Source organism: Lissotriton helveticus, chromosome 8 (genome assembly GCF_964261635.1).
Source record: "Lissotriton helveticus chromosome 8, aLisHel1.1, whole genome shotgun sequence".
Lineage (NCBI taxonomy): Eukaryota > Metazoa > Chordata > Amphibia > Caudata > Salamandridae > Lissotriton > Lissotriton helveticus.
In genome coordinates, this window is record NC_136069.1 from 297924102 (window position 1) to 297945137 (window position 21036).

A 21036-nucleotide genomic window follows, 5' to 3' on the forward strand; every position below is an offset into this window, starting at 1 on the left:
GTTCTTGTTGTCAGGCCTTCTTGATGCCGTTTTGTGTCTGGGAACAGTGTGCTATGCCTACGGGCTTTAAGTCGTGTGGATCCTGTACGTGGCAGATGTCGGTGACGGATCCGCATGAGATCTGTATGTGGTGATTGGGCAAGCACCACTATTTCAAGGAGTGCGACGCCTGCCGGCAGTTGAAACCAACCGGAGTCTCTGCGTGAGCGTCGGATGAAGTTGTGTTCGAGGCATGTGGGCTGCTGAATTCATATCTTAGCATAGATTGCCGCCTAGTGTTGGGTCCGGATGATTGCACCTTGTTGTCTTGGAAGAGTCTTCGAAGTATCACGAGATAGGTGACTCCTCCCTTGGACTACAGTGCGCATGGGCATCCACTCCATCCTTAGACTGTTTTTTTCCGCCTTTGGGTTCGGATGTTATTTCCTATACTCCAACTCCGGAACCGAAACAAACTACTTTCTAAGGCCAAAAGGCCTTAGAACTCGACGGTATTGTTTTCGCTCGGTACCCCTCGACTCCATTAAACTTTTCATCTTGATCCGGTCGTCCACGCGGGCCGTTGGGCCTTATCGACGCCACGTGCGACTTTCGTCGATGGAAAGGAGTCCATTTAAAAGGTGCCCACAATGCCACTCCAAATTCCCTCATACTGACAAGCACACAGTATGCAACAAGTGTTTGTCCCCATGAACACAAAGAAGAAAATTGCCCAGCGTGTGCCCAATTCCAATCCAAGAAAACCATCAGGAATCGACGGGCTGCCAGGCAAGAGATGCAGAAGTCGGCACCGGACCAGGAGAATATCTTCGGGGAGGAACAAGATCTCCCCGAAGCCGCCGACTCCGATCTAGAGATTGTCACCGTTGAGGACCAATCGGACTCCGATGACCAGATCACGGCGGGGCAAACTGTGAGTACTCAGCCCCCCACTCCACTCAGCCCAAAAAAGAAGGCTCCGGTCGAAGCATCGCCGAAAGGCCTTAGCCAAGATAGAGATATTCCTTCGGAGACCCCACCTCTCGCTCAGCTCCAAAGCCTAAACACACGCCTTCCGGTAGCCCAGGCCCGAAGAAAGACATCGAGCCAAAAAGAGCTTTCCAGCCAAAGGTCGTCGAACCGAAAAAGCTGGTCGACCCGAAAAGCGCAGAACAAAAGAGGGTGGTCCACCCAAAGGTCATCAACCCGAAGACGAAGGTCGTCGATCCGAAGGGCATACACCCAAAGAAGGTCGTCGAGCCCAAGAAGCCCTCGGATCCAAAAACCTCCGAACCGAAGAAGGCCGTCTAGGCCAAGAAGGTCGTCGATCCTAACAAAACAGACGAACCAAAAAAGGCCGCTGATCCTAAAAAAGGGGTCGATCACACAAAAAAGACAATCGACCTGAAAAAAACCTGTCTTCGGACAAAAAACGTTCCGAACCAAGAACTCCCGTCAATCCGAAGGCCGTCGTCGAACCTAAAAAGGGCGCTGATCCAAAAAAGGACGCTGAAAAGAAAAAAGGTGTCGAACCAAAAAAGGTTACCGACCCGAAATCGGCAGTTGAGCCCCAAGAAGCTCCAACACCCAAAACAAGTCCATAAACCGAAGCCTTCGACGCCAAAGCCACGGACTGTCGAGGAAGAACTCTTCCATCCAGATCCGGTGACTGAAGAGCAACCAAAATTATATATAGACCCTAAAACAGGATACGTGGTAGATTACCACCGAAAGAAGAGGCCCTTACCACAAGACACTCCTTCTACCGTTCCTACTAAGAAAAAAGACTTTGGGACATCTCCCTCAAGACCTTTTACTACTCCTCCTTTCTTTCCTGATATGCCTCTTGTACCTTACTCTCCCACACATTCTGATTACAATGAGGGAGAGGACATGGGGGAAGATCCTCAGTACACTTATGATGAACCAGGGGATCCTGATCCACAAGATAATACATGGGATGACCAAAATGATCCTGACGAAGCGCAACCCATCCCAGACACTTCCCCATACCCTACAAAACCGTCGCCTACAGAAGACACTATCCTGTTTAATCCGCTTATAGACAGGGCAGAAAAATATCACAATGTTGACATGCACACTGACCCTATAGAGGAGGACTTTTTTTATTTGACACTTTTCCCCACTTCTGAAAAAAATGTCAAAACACTTCCTATGCTTAAAGGGGTCCTAAAGCATGGTCCAGACATATTTAAAGATCCTGCTAGGGCGCAGGTGCTCAATCCGAAGATTTGAGAAAAAATATAAGGCAGACCCTACTTATATAAAACAACAATTGCCTTTAGATTCCTTAGTAGTTGCAAATGCTCGTAAAAGGGCTAACTCACAGACAACAGGAGATGCTCTCCCTCCTGATAATGAATCTAAAATACTAGAAGCCTCAGGGAAAAGGGTCGCTTCACAAGCCGCAAATTCATGGAGAATTGCGAATACACAAGCTCTTCTATCGAGATACGACAGAGCACACTACGACCAGCTTGAAAGTCTCATGCAACACCTACGAGAACCTTTTAAGGCGCAGGCTAACGACCTCATTCAGGAAGGCAAGTTCATTACCAATGCCTCCATCAAATGTGCGCTAGACGCAGCCGATACATCGGCCAGGTCTATCAATACCAGTGTTCTACTGCGCAGACACGCGTGGCTACCCATATCTGGTTTTAAGAATGAGGTGCAATCCACCATCCTCAACCAACCAGTAAACCAAGATTTCCTGTTTGGCCCCGCAGTAGACACCATTTTAGATAAAATGAAGAAAGACACTGAAACTGCAAAATCAATGGGGGCACTTCAGTTCCAACAACATCGAGGTTTCTTTCGTCGCTCCTCATATAGAGGCGCTCGAAGAGGCAACACATCACAAAGCTCCTCTACGTTCAAATCTAATACCCAGAGCACTTTTAACAAAGGCTCCAATAGATGCGGTTATAGGGGAAACAATAACAAAGGCAGGGGGCGTGGAGGCAATAACACCCGAGCCTCCACTGCCACCAAACAGTGACTTCATCACACTCCCTCCAGACCATCTAACACCAGTCGGAGGCAGAATCAACCAATTCCTACCTGTCTGGAACGCAATTACCACAGACAGGTGGGTGAGACAAATTATCCAGTGTGGTTATTGCCTGGAACTCACTTCTACTCCACCCAACATACCACCCAAACACTGTCCTATGTCCAAAGAACACATAACACTCTTACAACAAGAGGTCCAATCCATGCCACAAAAGGGCGCCATAGAGCCAGTCCCTTTTCAACACCAAGGAACAGGAGTATACTCTCTATACTTCCTAATTCCCAAAAAGAACGGGTCGCTCAGACCCATATTAGACCTCAGACCTCTGAACCAATACATACTGTCAGAGCCCTTCCATATGATTACTCTACAATAAGTACTCCTGTTACTTCAGCACGGCGACTTCCTCACCACATTAGACCTCAAAGATGCATACTTCCACATACCTATACATCCAGCTCACAGGAAATATCTCAGGTTCACAATAGAAGGTCAACACTATCAGTTCAAAGTTCTCCCTTTTGGAGTAACTACAGCCCCAAGAGTGTACACAAAATGTCTAGCCGTAGTGGCAGAAACACCTCAGGAGGCAACACATCCACGTGTTTCCATACCTCGACGATTGGCTCATAAAACCCAAATCGTACGCCCAATGTGCAAGCCATACGTCTCAAACACTCCAGCTGCTGCACAGTCTGGGTTTTTCCATAAATTACCCAAAATCTCATCTACAACCCTCCCACATACAACAATATCTGGGAGCTACCATAGATACATCAGTAGCAAAGGCATATCCAAATCCAGTCAGGATAGCCAACATGCAGACTCTAATTCAGAAGTTTCAGCCACAACACTCCTTACCAGCTCGAGTGTTCATGCAACTCATAGGCATGATGGCCTCCTGCATATTCATTGTCCCTCATGCCAGACTTCAAATGCGTCCATTACAAGAATGCCTAGCACGGCAGTGGAACCGAGCTCAAGGACAACTAAAAGACCTAGTGTTGGTAAACAGTCGCGCTTACAACTCTCTGCAGTGTTGGAACCCACAAAACCTTTCCAAGGGGCGACTGTTCCAAGAGCCGGGTCCACAAGTACTACTAACAGCGGACGCATCACTGACAGGTTGGGGAGCCCACCTACATCAATACACAGTCCAAGGACTCTGGACAGTCAAGCAAAAGACACTGCATATCATTCACTTAGAGTTGCTAGCAGTATTTCTGGCACTGAAAGCATTCCAAAAATATGTATACAACAAGGCTGTGTTGATCCGGACGGACAACATGACAGCCATGTATTACATCCAGAAACAGGGAGGGACTCACTCTCTACAGCTTTCTCACCTAGCGCAGAGCATATGGAGGTGGGCAATTCCAAAGAACATTTTTCTCCTAGCAGAACACCTGCCAGGGAAAGACAATCAAATAGCGGATCTGCTAAGCAGACACAGTCAACAAATACACGAATGGGAGATTCACCCTCAAGCTCTCCAACCATTCTTTCAAAAATGGGGGCATCCAGAGATGGATCTGTTTGCCACAAACGAAAACTCAAAATGCCAGTATTTTGCCGCCAGGTTCCCACATCCGTTGTCACTGGGAAATGCGATATGGATGAGCTGGTCAGGCAGATTTGTGTACGCTTTTCCACCAGCCCCACTGATTCCGCTAGTGGCACGCTAACTACGTCAGCAGTCACTGACAATGATCCTGGTTGCTCCAACATGGGCGAGACAACCATGGTACACAACATTTCTAAAACTCTCCGTGGTTCCACATCAGACTGCCTCTGTCGCCACATCTTCAAACTCAGAACCATGGAGAAATCAGGCACCCAGATCCCAATCAACTGAACCTAGCGATCTGGCTCCTGAAGTCTTAGAATTTGGATATCTCAACTTGCCTCCTGATTGTATGAACATTATCAAAGAGGCAAGACGACCAACTACTAGAGCATGCTTTGCAGCCAGATGGAAAAGATTTGTAATTTTATTGCAATAATAACGAAATCAATCCATTAGACGCTTCCATACGAAACATTATATGTTACCTGTTGCATCTACAAAGATGCAATTTAGCATACTCTTCTATAAGACTACATCTTGCAGCTAGCAGCATACCTCCAGAACAGGCAACACTTGTCTCTGTTCAGAGTTCCACCAATCAAAGCTTTCGTGGAAGGGCTTAAAAGGATAATCCCTCCAAAACATCCACATTCACCAGTCTGGAACTTAAATATAGTACTTCCCAGACTTATGGGACCTCCTTTTGAACCACTCCACTAATGTGAATTGCAATTTCTAACATGGAAGGTGGCATTTTTAATTGCCATCACTTCACTCAGACGAGTAAGTGAGTTACAGGCTCTAACAATTCAGGAACCTTTCATGCAAATACATGCCAATAAAGTAGTACTATGTACTAACCCCAAGTACATGCCAAAGGTCATATCCACTTTCCATATCAATCAGTCCATAGAATTGCCTGTTTTCTTCCAAAACCCGCAGTCAGTAGCTGAGAGAGCCTTACATACACTAGATGTAAGAAGAGCTCTATTATATTATGTTGACACAACTAAACCATTCAGGAATCAAAGCAACTGTTTGTCGCTTTTTCACCGCAACATGAGGGTAACCTCATCTCAAAATCAGGAATAGCCAGATGGATAGTTAAATGCATTCAAATATGCTACCACAAAGCTAAAAGCACTCTCGCAGTTTCCCCAAGAGCACACTCTACGCGCAAAATGGGGGCATCCATGGCTTTCTTAGGAAACATTCCACTAGAAGACATCTGTAGAGCAGCTACATGGTCTACCATACACACTTTCATTAAACACTATTGTGTAGATGTGAAATCAAAGCAGCAAGCAGCTGTAGGCCAAGCTGTCCTCAAAACTCTTTTTCAAACTGCTGCAGCTGGGGCAGGCGTCCACCGCTAGATGAGATACTGCTATACAGTCTATGCTAAGATATGAATTCAGCAGCCCACATGCCTCATACGGAAAATGCTACTTACCAGTATGCATCTGTTCTTGGCATGTAGGGCTGCTGACATTGATATCGCCCACCCTCCTCCCTGAGGCCTGTCACAGCTGCAGGATTTTCTTTGCATGGCCATCTTTTACTTTTCTATACTCCATCTTTGCCACAATGGCCAAAAACAATCTAAGGATGGAGAAGATGCCCATGCACACTGTAGTCCAAAGGAGGAGTCACCTATCTCGTGATACTTCAAAGACTCTTCCAAGACAACAAGGTGCAATCATCCAGACCCAACTCTAGGTGGCGATCTATGCTAAGATATGAATGTCAGCAGCCCTACATGCCAAGAACAGATGCATACTGGTAAGTAGCATTTTCCTTTCCTCCCAGATGTCTCGTTAGGAGTCCTCGCGCCGCCAGTCTCCATCTTGGGCTGGAGTTCCTGCTCAGACACGGTCACAGAGCCGTTCCCGCAGACGTCGCTTGCCTCATGCAGGTAAGCATTAGAAGTAGTCACGGAGGTCGCTGACCTCCTATAAACCTGAAGTCGAGGCCCGCTGCTCCCGGTCTTCACCGGACACGGGTCCTCAGGAGTCAGCCCCCACCTACCCACCCTTTCTTGGTGCTGTGGCGACTAGAGCCCAGATGGAAGCCTATTCTTGGGCTTTGCATGCCATTTTTGGTCAACCCCTCTCCCTGGCGCGCCGTGGGTCCCAAGAAGGGGGTAGGGACTCAGATTGTGTCTTCGCCGGCTGGTGCGGCCTCTGCGTCGATCGAGTGCCATGGCTCCGATTCCAGAGTTGCTGCGATGCCGGGACACTGCTCGGAGGGGCATCCCAGTCAGACTTCAAGCCCTCATGTGGTGTCTCTGCACAGTCCTGTGAGGCTCCCTGCTCTGATGCCGGTTGCGGCCTCAGCGTGGAGCTAGACTCCGAGTCAACTTCGTTCCTCCCCGCAGATCCCCATTTCGGAGATCGAGTCGAAGCTGCCCCTTGGTGCGGCAGTCGTCTTCAGGGGTCACCGACGGCGACATGACGCCATCTTGACGCTGGTGCCGTCTCCTGCTGCTCCTCTGTTGGTCGAAGACGATGAGGCCCCTGAAGGTTCCCCACCCCCTGAGTCGTATTGATGCTCCTCGGAGCAGGTGCCCAGGGGGCGGGACAGTGGCAGGCCCGTGGTCACCCTCGGGTCCCGTTGCCTTTACAGTCTGGTGGGTGAGTTAGCTTCCAACCGTCCCCTACGGATGGGTTGTTGTCACCACCTAGATTGGCCACGGAGGCTAGTGCGGCGTTTGTGAGGGCTGTTCACACAGATGCCGGCATCTTACGATTGCAGCCTCCCTCCGTTCCTCTGCCTTCTGATCCCTTGTTGGAGCTACTGCACCAGGGCACCGCAGAGGTGGAACCCTTAATGCCTTTTGGCAGGTCGTTATTTAACACCCTTCTTGGGACTTGGGCAAGACCCTCATCAGGAGACCAAGTAGATCATGCTATTGCACATCGTCATCGCTCGGCTCTAGGTGACCCTGTTTGCTTGTCCCTCCATCCTATGGCTCAATGGCTGGTAGATCAGGCAGTCTGGGGTGCCTTCCTCTCCTCCTCTGTTGCTCCCTCCCACTCAGGAGTCTCGTTGGTTGGAGTCATGTGGTCGCGATGTCTTTGCGTCCATCAGTTCGGGCCTTGGGTCTCTGAATACGTCTTGCGCGTTTGCACGGGCTACCTTTGCAACTCAGCTGAGCATCTCCTTCCTTCTCTTTCAGAGGGCCCTCGAGCTGACCTGGCTCTACTGCTTCATGATGGCCGGGAACTTGCACAGTTTTTCATTCGGTCGGCCATGGACACCACTGACTCTGTGGGTCTGGCTATGGCCAGGTCGGTTGCTCTGCGTCGCCATGCTTGGCTAAGCGATGGCAGTTTCCCTGAAAATATGCAGGTGCGTCTTGGATCTGCCCTTTGATGGGATATCCCTTTTCGACAGTCATGCTGACTCCGTGGTCCAACGTCTTATGTCTGGGTGTCTATGAATTCTGTCGTTTCCAGTCCTACTTGCGGACTTTGGCTTTTCGTTGCAGTGTTGTCACTGTTTTCTTTGGTATCTGTCTCTGGGTTCAAGATGATATTTCCCTAACCGATTACTTTGCCCTTCTTTGGTATGGCTAGTCAGCTGTTTTTCTATTTCTTTTTGTGTCCTCGGTCTATGAGCTCGTCTCAGGAGATGTCCCTTGCTGTTTGAAGGGATGAGACGTACCCTCTGGGGTATTCGTTGGCTATTGCATAGCTGCTCTTCCTTGCAGGGTAGTTTTGAAATCTCCCTTGGAGTCTTCTTCGCATGGTTATCCTGTCCCTCGGGGGAATTGTCCTATGGATCATTCTTTATGTTTCTCTCTTTGTTCCACTTTCCTACTGTTGTAGGACGTCCCCTCTGTTGCGCCCCGCAGGATTGGCGTGGCTCTCTCCGGGGGCTTGTGCGTTGTGGGTTACGGTTGGTCCTGGGTGTAGGAGAGTGGGGTCTGCAATCCCATGGCCACCCCAGATTTTTGCTTTTTGCTTCACTGATTTACGACTTTCCCTGGCTGTGGGCCTGCTAATCAGACCCACAGCCTAGCTGTTCTCTCTCTAAATTACAACCATGTACCTTAGGTGCATTTTACCAATTGGTACTGGGCCACCTTATCAGTCCCTGTACAGCATACCTTAGGTATCCAGGGCATAGGTGTACCCAGGGCCTACCAGGGCCTGAAGCATGTATTATGCCACCCCTGGCTGGCCACCCAAACAGACACAACTGGCTGCACGACAGCTGGGGCAAGGTGGTGTAAACACCCTTTGCTTTAGATATAGTATTCCTATATCTAACCCTAAAATGGACACATATATTCCTATCAGTCACTCCTATGGCAGGCCTTATCAATCCTGAAGGCAGAGTGCTTGGAAATATGTGAGATGGTGCTCTGGCATGAGCTGAGCCTGTTTGCAGCTTGCGGAACCAAGTCCAAATAGCTGTTCCATGATAACGCTATACCATATACTCTTAAGTGCATTATAATCCTCGCGGTTAAATGCTAACTTTGGTATAGCATTATCAAAACATGTCGAGTAAGGTGTCATACGAATTGGAATACTAACCCCTCGCCAATTCTGGCGACGGGGTTAGCATTCCACCCTTCTAGAGGGGCACGACATGTATGTAACTGTGAACCCCGGTTAAAGTCAGACATAGCCTCAGCTCCACAAAATGGATGCTGCCACCAAGACACAAGTCTCCCCTCCTGCTGCTGGGAGTCCTCCCAGCAACGGAGGCATGGACAAAGGGTTTCCTGTCAGGGGCGGTGCCAGCACCATCCCAGACAGGATTTTGTGTATCCCAGGTAGGCAGGGCTGAAAGGAAGGTGACTGCAAGTGGCACCCCAGTGCTCACTGTGCATATGCCGGCTCAAACCAGTTCCTGGGGCACACCAGCCCCTGAGCTGGGGAGAGACCGGACAAAGGAGAGGGGTGTAACCACCCCCCTCCTAGTCCCACCCATAGGGCAGGACTTAGTCGCGTGCCAGCCCCTTTTCTTAGGATAAAGGTAGGAGCAGGCCCCCTTCCCAAATTAGATAATCTTGAATCTTGAAACTACTTTCCACGAAAGGAACTCTTGACTCTTCTGAAGACTCTCCCTTGTAGCTAAGGAGTAGCCACCCTGCACCAGCAGGCACCATCGAAGCTCTTGCGGTTTGCTGTAAGTCCATCCTCCGGATCAAGACTGCCCAGCTCGACGAGACCCGGATTCCCTGCCATCTCTGACCTCTACCTACATCATCCAGCCCAGCTGAGATTCGTGGGTGTGACGAGACCCGTGGCCATCTTCAAGACCTGCACGACGCTTCACCAGCACGACCCCCGAGAGACCCTCGAGTAAGTGCACTGGGGTTTGAGAAGCCCTAACCCTAAGCAGCTCCAGCACCGAAGTCCAGCCTCTCAGCATCCACGAGATCTGCGTGGGGCCCTTCTGCTTCTTTGCTGCTTGCCACGTTGTCCGGTCACGTGCCCGTTGGCTAGTGACCCTCTTGACGACGTACCACGATGATTTCACCGCTGGTCTGCTTGCTCCAGACTGGCCCTTGCTCCCTTCCAAGAGAGGAGCACCCCGGACCCTCCTGGTCCACTCCCGACGCCATCTTGACTCCACCGCGTGGGCTTGCCTTTGCCAAGGTTTGTTGCTCAAATCCTGAGTCCAGCATCGCCGACAGCCGACAGCCTCGTGGGGCAGCTTGCACCTCCAGCCTGGTCGCCGACAACGTCTCCTAGCCCGTGTGACTGCAGAGTCCAGCGTCGCCCACTCACCTGGTCGAGGTGACTTCATCCGGTGCCATCCTGGTGCCCACATAATCACTGGCTAGTGATTAAGAACTGAGTCCCCTCTGCTTTCAGGTCGTCTCCTTCACTGATCCAGCCTTGGATCACACCGAACATCTTCACTGGTCACCTGCCAGCAACTTCTTCTTTCAGGCTCCATAGACTTCAACGAGGATTCCCGACGTCACTTGAACCCTATGCAGCCGCGGCCCCTGGGCTAGGTAACTTGAGTATCTCGGTACTCCAGCACAGGTTCACTATCCAAGTGTCCAGATCCTTTGTCATTTTTAGTCTACCTAGTCGGATTCGTCCGGAAACAGTAACTTAAGAAACGCTAGCATCCATAGACTTCTTCCCGCATCCCGCGTGAGAGTGCACACTCTGCACCCGAACTCCCTAGACCTCCTGCTCATAATCTTAAGGTTCAGTAGTGTAGTCCTAGATATCCTGAAGCCTCTGGATCTTGTTACTTACCTGCTAGCATTTCGCATTCCACTTTTTGTGTATATGGTTTTTCGTGCCCCTCGGGCATTTGTGTAAATTGTGCAACTTAAAGTATTTTCGTAAGAGTTTTGTATTGTGCTTAGCTCCCTGACTCATAAAGAATTCAGGGTAGTCTTGTTATAAATAAATATCCTTTATTTTCATAACAACTTGTGTGGTGTCCTTTCACTTGGTGTTCAAGGGGTATATGTGATGGTAAAACAGCTGGCTTAACAAGCCCTCTAGAGTTTAGCCTGAAGACTGCTCGTGTCCATGCTACTAGGATAGCTGGTCTGAAAGGTTGACTTACAACCAATCATCAATAAGGGTTGTTTGGTATGATACACAGTGGTCACTAGAATAGTGAGCACTATATATCAGGCCAACTTCTCACACTGGGCACTATCCTGCTCCTGTGGATGCAGACTTCTCAAAGGTGGTGTTGGGTTCTCCAACGCCTGGTTCACCACAGCATTTTCCTTCAGCTTTTCGCTCTGCTTCTGTGCGGTTGTGGTATTTGAGTACACACTGTGTGTGTGTTCCTTGTCACGGGGTGTCTGCGGTATATCTTACGCCATTGACTCGGGTGTGTTCTGTCTGGTGGTATTGCTCACTCTCCTATCCCTGTGGTGGGGAAGTGCTTAGGTCTTCTGTAATGGTTCAGAAACTGTGTGGTTTTGGGCCTATAGGTGGTGGAGTCCACACCACGCACGTCTCTGCTGCACGTTGCCTTGTGCCCTGTTTTCCTATGCCCTATGCTTCAGTCCCCCTGCTCCTTGCTGCGCAAGGATTTGGGTACTTCTTCTCCGAGCCTCCGCTGCTATCAATGGACGTATTCTTCTTTAAGATACTCTTTGTCTTTATATAGTATCTGTATATGGCTATATATACATGTTCGAGGCATATGAGCTGCAGATAGTACACTTTGCATTAGATTGCCATCTGGTGTTGGGCTCGGATGGTTGCACCTTGTTGTTGTCTTGGAAGAAGTCTTTGTAGTCGCGAGATAGGTGACTCCTCCCTTGGACGATAGTGCGCATGAGCATCGACTGCATCCTTAGATTGGTTTTTTCGCCATTGGGTTTGGATGCAACTTTTTGCACACCGATCTGAAACTTTGTTTTCATAACTTTTTTGGCGCGCAAAACATCTATAACTCTTCAAATCCAATCTAAACTTCGACGCAACAGTCATCTACTCTATTCAGGTCATCGACCCGGGGCGTGGGGCCTATCTACGCCGCTGGGCCTACGGCTCATGGAAAGGACGTTTTTCAAGAAATGCCCCCAATGTGGAGCAAAATTCCCACACAGCGACCATCATAAGGTCTGTAACCTGTGTCTCTCGCCGGAACACGAAGAGTCCAGCTGCCAAGCCTGCGCCTCTTTTCGATCGAAGAAGACTATTCGTGATCGCCGGGCTCGACGACACATCATGGCGCAGAGATCAGCTCCAGAACCAGTGTACATCTTCGATGAAGGCCCAGATGTCCCTGAAGGAGATTCCGAAGAACTCTAAATCGCGTCAGAGGACTCGGATGTCCCCTATTACTCCTGGTCAACGAGTGAGTACTACTGCCCCAAGCCCACCATCACAAAAGGCACTGGTCAAGACTTCGCCTGCTGGCCCCAGTCGCGACCGAAAACATACTTCAGAAGCCCCACCTTCGAGCCCGGCTCCGAAGAAAAAATATAAGCCTTCCGGTAGCTCGGTACCGAGCAAAACCACATGTCATAGTCCCACAGGCGCCTTCGATACCGAAGCCAAAAGGACACTCTCCTCCGAAATCGGTTCCAATCCCGTCCGTGCCGAAAGACAGACTGGCCCTGAACACATCCAGGCCTAGTGATAAAACGGCTTCAAACACTTCCAAGCCTAAACATCAGGATCCTGCTCCAAAACCCAAGTCTTCAGAACCGAAAACAATGCCAAAGGATTCTACCACACCTCCTAAGTCCAAAGACCACAAAACTAAACCACGCTCAGAACTGAAAAAAACGGCGCCGAAAGCGGTTATCGACAAAGAGGAACTGTTTCATCCGGATCCTGTTGATCCCAAAGAGAAGAAAATCCTCATTGATCTTAAAACAGGACATGTCATAGCTGTGCAATCCAACAGCAAGAACCCACATACTCCTGTAAAAAACTGTGCCACTTCACCTATGCCTCCTTCTTCTCCTGTACATCCTTCTAATCCACTTCCTCTCCCTAAACCAGCTACACCACAGCCTGTACCTTCTCCACCACATACATCACCACAAAATAATGATGATGATTTGGGGGGAAGGTGGGACCCTATGGATCCATTCACACATCCACAACCTGTACCACAGGATGACTGGGACTTTAATGTGCCAATAAACCTCCTAAGCCAACAGCCATACCCAATAAAACCATCTCCTCCTGACGACAATATTGGTCTTGGCCAACTTATTAATAGGGCTGTGGTTTTCATGGTGTGACTATGCACTCAAACACACCAGAGGAGGATTTCCTTTTAGACAGGTTTGAACAGTCCTAAAGATCAGTACAAATTCTACCCATGATCAACGGTGTTATTAAACATGCCCCTGAAGTATTTAAAGAGCCAGGATTTTAAATCCTAGAATAGATAAAAAATATAGACCTGCCCCAGAAGACCCAGTCTATATTAAAGGACAGCTGCCTCTAGACTCGCTAGTAGCGTCTAACGCTAGAACGTGTGCGAATTCAGACATCAGGGGATGCACTACCCCCAGATAAAGAATCCAAACTGCTAGAAACAACCTGCAAAAGAGTAGCTGCGCAGGGGGCCAATCACTGGTGCATAGCTAATACCCAGGCATTACTGGCTAGATATGATAGGCCTCACTACGACCAATTAGAGACCCTATTACACCATTTCAGGTTTTAAGCAGGAGGTCCAGACAACAATTTTAAAACAGCCGTCCAATCAAGAGCACCTTTTAGGACCGGCTGTGGACACAACTCTTGCAAAATTGAAAAAAGACAGACTGCAAAGTCCATGGGAGCCGTACAGTCTCCACAAATACATGGTTTCTTTCGTCGCTCCTTTTACAGAGGAGCCTCAAAAAATCAGTACAGACACTTCATCCACATTCATTTTTCCCTCAAACACCCCCCAACAGAGGTTATTTTAGAGGAGGTTATAAAGGAAATAATAAAGGCAGAGGACGAGGTAACAATAACACTCGTACCTCCCCTGCCTCTAAACAGTGATTCCCTCCACTCCCCCCAGGCCATTTCACTCCGGTCGGGGGAGGATTATCACAGTTCCTACTTGTCTGGAATTCCATCACAACAGACAAGTGGGTAAGACAGATTATCCAACATGGTTACTGCCTAGAACTTACAGCTACCCCCCCCCCCCCCCAACATACCTCCCAAGCAGCGTCCCATGTCCACAGAACATTTTGCGCTATTAAAACAAGAAGTTCTCTTGCTGCTTCAAAAGCAAGCCATAGTGCCAGTCCCCTTGCTCCATCAGGGAATAGGAGTCTACTCCCTGTATTTCCTAATCCCCCAAAAGGATGGGACTCTAAGACCAATACTCGATCTCAGACCCCTCAATCTGTATATGCACTCAGATCATTTTCACATGCTCATTCTCCAACAAGTGCTTCCACTGCTCCAACAGGAGACTTCCTTGCCACACTACATCTCAAGGATGCATACTTCCACATTCCGATACATCCTTCTCACAGGAAGTATCTGAGGTTTATGGTAGATGGACAACACTATCAGTTCAAAGTCCTTCTCTTCGGGGTAACCACCGCACCCAGAGTGTTTACCAAATGCCTGGCAGTGGTAGTAGCACACCTCGGAAGACAAAATATTCATGTCTTCCTGTATCTAGACAACTGGCTAATAAAAGCCAGATCATCCAACCAGTGTGCTCAACACACTCACCAAACCATACAAACACTCCACGACTTGGGATTCACAATCAACTACACCAAGTTGCATCTCCAGCCTGCTCAGATACAGCAATATTGAGGGGCCACAATAAATACTTATACAGCTCTAGCATATCCCAATGCAGTCAGGATAGCCAGCATACAAACCCTCATAGTCAAATTTCAGACACAACACTCTCTCCCTGCCAGTGTTCATGCAACTAATAGACATGATGGCATCTTGCATCTTTATTGTACCATATGCAAGACTTCAAATGCGTCCCTTACAGGAATGTCTAGCACGTCAGTGGAATCAGGCTCAAGGACAACTTACAGATCTGGTGTTGGTGGACAGCTGCACACACCGCTCTCTGCAGTTGTGGATCACAACAAACTTATCCAAGGGGCGGCCGTTCATCGCGCTAGTTCAGATAGTTCTAACATTTGCATCACTCACAGGATGGGGAGCCCATCTCCTCAATCACACCACTCAAGGCAAATGGATCACTCAATAGAAGGTGCTTCATATCAATCATCTGGAACTATTAGCAATATTCTCCAGTATTGTATATTTCCAAGATTCACATGCTTGTATCTTCCCCGCCGTCATGGTGGGAGTCTCCCGTTAAAAAGAATAACTATAGCAGTAGAAGAAAAAACTGCCTGGAAACCATTGAGAAGTATAACAATAGATAACCTCTCCTCCTCAATATATGGACCAAAAATTTAGCCAATCAGCTGCCAGCACTACCCTACACCATACCCAGCAGAGCCACCATACCTCCGATTTCCAACCGCCTTCATGTGAGAAGGAGTCTCCCTGAGCTGAGCTCAGTTTATTCACTACTGAACTTTTGACCTTCTACAGTTGAAAGTAAGGTACTGATTTTCATTCTTCTTTCTTGAAAATGTCTGAAAGCTCCAAGAAGAGAGACTTCACATCTTGCAGGTCCTGTGGCAAAGCCAGATTATTTTCTGAAGACCCACACAAGGAATGCTTGTACTGCTTGTATCCCAAGCATGTTTGTAAGGACTGCAAACATTGTCGTACCTTCTCTGCTAAAACTCTCAAAGACAGAGAAGCTCGCCTATTACTATGGCTTCAAAAGAAGAAAGCTACAGACTCCGAGTCTGAGGGTGAAGCCAAGGGACATTCCTCTAAAAAGCATAAGAGAGTCCTCTGAGGAAAAAGGAGATCAAAAGAGACAAAAATCAAGTAAAACCAAAGAAGGTGAAACTTCTTCTCTTCGTCCAACTGCTCACAAGCCTTCCTTAGAAAAGAAGACTCCGTCGTCGTTACCGCCAACGAAAACGAAGGAAATCCCTGTCAGATCGCCGACGAAGCCATCGATGACCCAGACGACGATCTCGTCGTCGACGACCATCTCGACTACGATTGCGTCGTCGACCACGGTGAAGATGACGACTCTGTCAACGGTGAGTGTCAGGCCTTCGTTGACGGCAAGATCTTCATCGACGACGATCCCCTCGACAAGCCAGTCATTGGTCCCGTCGACGACCCCGCCGACTATCCCGTCGACGACGAGAAAATCGTCGATGTCAGTTGGATCTCTGATGATGACATCAACTTTCATTTCCATTAAGAGAATTACCCCGTCGACGGGCTCGTCGACGAGTAAGAAAGGAGAGTTTTCCACTCCCAAAATTTCCCCTCTGCTTCCATCCACTATTCTAGATTGCCAGTAATCTGAAGATGAGGGGTCTTATGGAGCTGCCTATAGCCCCTTGCAGCTGCATATTAAAAGTCAGGAAACAGAGGAGGAGGATTTCCAAGAAGTTCAAGAACAATTCTCTTTTAAGGATCGGCCAGTAAGAGGCCCTAAACGTTATGAGTCATTTCATCGGGCTTATGATTATGAAGAGGAGGAGGAAGTAAGTTCCAATGTTCAGGAGGAATCTATGTCGGTGCCAATATCTTTGATTTCTGACTTAAGGCACATGATAGACAGTTATTACCGCCGTTTTCCAGAAGATAACGCTTCAGTCTCTGCTCCTGCGTGTATTCCTCAACCTGTGAAGGAAACACCAGTGGTTCAGTCTCCTCCTCCAGTCCAACGAGTTGACGCTCCGAAAATAATAACAATCCTTGATGACTTAATGGATTCTGATCATGAAGCTCACGCTGAAGGAGAGATCCCCCCAGGATGATGTAGTTGGAGATGAATGGGACCAATACATCGTTCCAATTTCTCCTTCGTCTCCATTGCCTCAAGCGAGTTCTCCAGCGGGGGATATAGTCGGTTTTCATGACTTGATTGAAAAAGCTGCTAAAAGATTTGAGCTTACTATGCCAGTAAAAGAAAGTGAATGTTTCCTTTATGACTTCAAAGAGTCATCTGGAAAGTCAGTAAGGGCTATTCCGATAATCCAGCACATCTGGGATGAATGAATAAAATTTATGAGAAATCCGGCATCAGTTCCAACATCAATTCCTAAACTTGACAAGAAATATGGTGCTCCAGAGACAGCTCCAGCATGTCTAATTGGGCATCCTCGTCCGGAGTCTGTTGTTACTCAAGCGGCGCAGAGATGCTCGGTTGCAACCTGTTTAGCGCCTCCTGATAAGGAGGGTAAACGAATGGACAATATTGGAAAGCGCTTTGCAGTTATGGCGGCAGCGTCTATTAAGGCAGCAAATGCAATGGCGCTTATCAGTAGATTTAACAGACCGATGTGGTCAGACATCGCACCAATCCTGTCCTATCTACCAGATGACAAGAAAGAGGAGGCAAATACAATTTTGCAAGATGGAGCCAGAGCAGCATCTGAGTCCATAGATGTAGCGATGGACATAGTGTCTGTAGATTTTCGTCAAATGGCTGGAGCGGTTGCTCTTCGTAGGCAGGGATGGCTAAAATCAACATCTTTTAGACCTGAGGTCCAATCAAAAATCATGGACATGCCTTTTGATGGAGAAAGCCTATTTGGGAAGCACATTGACGAGGCGCTTCAAGGAATAAAAGCAGACAATGATACTGCTAGATCTTTGGGATCCTTACAACAAGGACGCTACCAGTCGTTTCGTCGAAGAGGATCGAGAGGACATTTCCAGCAACGTTCCACTTTCCAGTCAAACAGGTACCAGCCATACCATCAACAGGGGTACCGTCAATTCTCCTCCAATCAACAGTATCGGTCCTCTAATACATCTTTTCAGCAGCAAGGAAGGAGAAAATCTGCTGCAAGAGGAAAGGCGCAAGATTCTGGTCGAAGACAGTGATATTCTTCAGGCCCCTCCGGCCCGTCTCATTTCAAACAGTTCCATTACCTGTCTCAATTTCTAAATTATTGGCAATCAATAACATCAGACAAATGGGTGTTCAACATCATAACACAGGGTCACACCATGGAATTCTCACTAAAACCTCTGAATCGCCCACCTCTCTACAGAAATCAAAATCATCTTTCAGCCCTCAAGTCAGAAATTTTAACTCTCCTAATGAAAGGAGCAATAGAAGAAGTGCCACCAGATCAACAGGGAACAGGATTCTATTCGCACTTTTTCCTCATAAAGAAAAAGCAGTCTTCCAAACGGAGACAGGTAATGGACTTCAGAGATCTGAACAAATACATAAAGAAAATCTCGTTCCACATGCTGTAATTACTGGAAATCCTCCTTTTGCTTCGCAGAGGAGATTACATGGTCTCTCTAGACCTTTTGGATGCATATTTTCATATCCCAATCCACAAAAAACACAAACTGTATCTGCGGTTCATGGTGGCGGGGCGCCATTACCAGTTCAAAGTATTACCTTTCGGCCTAAAATGTGCCATAAGGGTTTTCACAAAATATATGGCACCGATCGCAGCACATCTAAGGCAGCAAGGTCTCCAAATGTTCCCATATTTGGACGACTGGCTGATAAAAGGAACATCTTACCAGGAGGCACAGCAGTCTTTACAAATCTGTATGGATCTTTTCCAGAAATTGGGCCTTCGAATAAGAGAAGTCCTCTCTTTCTCCGACACAGTCTCTCCAATTCCTCAGAGCGATATTGAAAACTCAGGAAGCAAAAGCTTTTCCCTCAGAGGAACGCATAACAAAGATTTTAAATCTGACAGCATCGATGAGATCAAAAATGTCCACTTCCATCAGGATCTTCAAATCTTTACTGGGAATTATGTCATCCTGTATCCCATTGATTCCCAATTGCCGTTTGCATATGAGACCACTACAAGAATCCCTAGAAAAACAATGGGTTCAAGCTCTAGGTTCATTCGAAGACAAACTAGTCATCAACTCTCAGATCAATCGGGCAATGTCATGGTGGGGTATCAGGAGCAACTTGACAAAGGGCCTGCTATTCGAACCTCAATCTCCAAGTTATGTCATGACATCAGGCGCTTCATTGCAAGGTTGGGGAGCACACCTGCAAGACCTAGAGATTCAAAGCCATTGGTCTCCTCAAGAGGCAAAACTTCCCATCAATCTCTTGGAATTAAAAGCAGTTTTCCTGTGTCTTCAAGCCTTTCTTCCCAGAATTAGTGGTTCATCAGTCCTGGTAAGGACCGACAGCACAACAACAATGTTCTATCATCTGAAACCGGGTGGCACAAGGTCAAAGCCCCTGTCTGCTCAGGCACAAACAATTTGGAATTGGCTTCTACATCACAGCATAGTTCTACAGGTGGAACATGTTCCTGGGGTAGACAACACAAGGGCAGATTTGTTAAGCAGATCATCTGCCATTTGCCACGAGTGGGAACTGAATTAAGACCAACTTCGTTGAATCTTCAATCTATGGGGCAAACCAAATTTGGACTTGTTTGCGACTCAAAACAACAAAAAATGCAAACATTACGCAAGCAGATTCCCACAGAAAGGATCAAGGGGAAATGGTCTTCATCTTCGATGGACAGGGATGTTTGCTTATGCTTTCCCTCCATTTCCTCTAATTCCAAAGATATTGAGAAAAATGAGATCAGAACCATGCCACATAATCCTAATAGCCCCAGCCTGGCCGAGACAGTTTTGGTACACAGAACTTCTCCAGTTATCAGTAGAGCCCAGGATACATTTTCCAATGATCCAGACTCTAATTTCCATGTACAAGGGTCACGTTCTTCACCCGCAATTGACCTCTCTAAAATTGTCAGCTTGGAGCCTTTCAAGCATGAATTTCAGTCGCTAGATATTCCCCAACAATGTTGTTAAATTCTGGCAAATTCTACAGCAATGTCAACTACCAAGACATATGCAGTAAAGTGGAAAAGATTCTGTAATTGGTTTAGTTCAAATAATGTTCATCCTTTTAATTCCTCACTGGAGCAAATTCTTCCATATCTACTTCAACTAGCCAGACCGGGACTTTCTCATTCTTCAATAAAAGTCCATTTAGCGGCGATCTCCAGATACCGTAGATCCCCAGGATGTCCATCACTTTGGTCTCAGAGACTAATTAAAGAATTCCTAAAAGGTTTATTCAGGAAATTTCCTCCAATTAAACGTCCTCCGCCTCCTTGGCAGCTTAACATAGTCTTGTCACAACCCATGAGAGCGCCTTTTGAACCAATTCACAAAGCCGAATTGCAATTTCTCTCATGGAAGGTAGCCTTGCTTCTTGCTCTCACTTCAGCGAGGAGAGTCAGCGAAATTCAAGCTTTCTCAATTCTGGATCACTACATGCAGTTCAGATCGGATAAGGTGCTTTTCAGAACGAATCCGAAATTTGTCCCTAAAATACCTTCTTCGTTTCATCTAAATGAACCTGTGATCCTGCCTACATATTTCAAAAATCCTTCCACTGCTGCAGAAAAAGCTCTGCACACTTTGGACATTGGGATATGTCTGAAGTTTTACATAGAAAAGACAAAATCATTTCGTAAATCAAATCAATGATTTATAGCTTATTCAGGACCAAGAAAAGGTTTGGCTCTTTCAAGATCCTCTATTTCCAGATGGATTACATCCGCCATTGTTTTCTGTCATGAAAAAGCGGGAAAACCATTGTGCACAAGAGTACGTGCTCATGATAGACGGAAGATGGCAACTTCAACTGCCTTGCTAGCAGGCGTATCGCTTCCAGTCATCTGCAGAGCAGCAACTTGGTCAAATGTCCATACATTTACCAAACATTATTGTCTGGACACAGAATGGAAAGCAGATTCAGCAGTGGGACAAGCAATTCTGCGACACCTATTCAACTAAGGTACATGTTTTTTACTCTTTACAATTACTTTTCTCTGTAATGGTGTGTATATCCAAATGTTGTTTCAATGGCAAAAAAGTTATAGCATGGTTTCTTAATGAATCCTTTCTTAAAAAAAAAAAAAAGAAAAAAAAAAAGAAGAGTT

At 47.3% G+C, this 21036-nt stretch overlaps 1 protein-coding gene across 1 annotated transcript in view; it reads left to right on the forward strand.

Annotated features, from left to right (window-relative positions):
* RNF17 (ring finger protein 17) overlaps window positions 1–21036 on the forward strand; it is a 3010943-nt gene that overhangs the window by 449891 nt on the left and 2540016 nt on the right. The window lies entirely within an intron of this gene.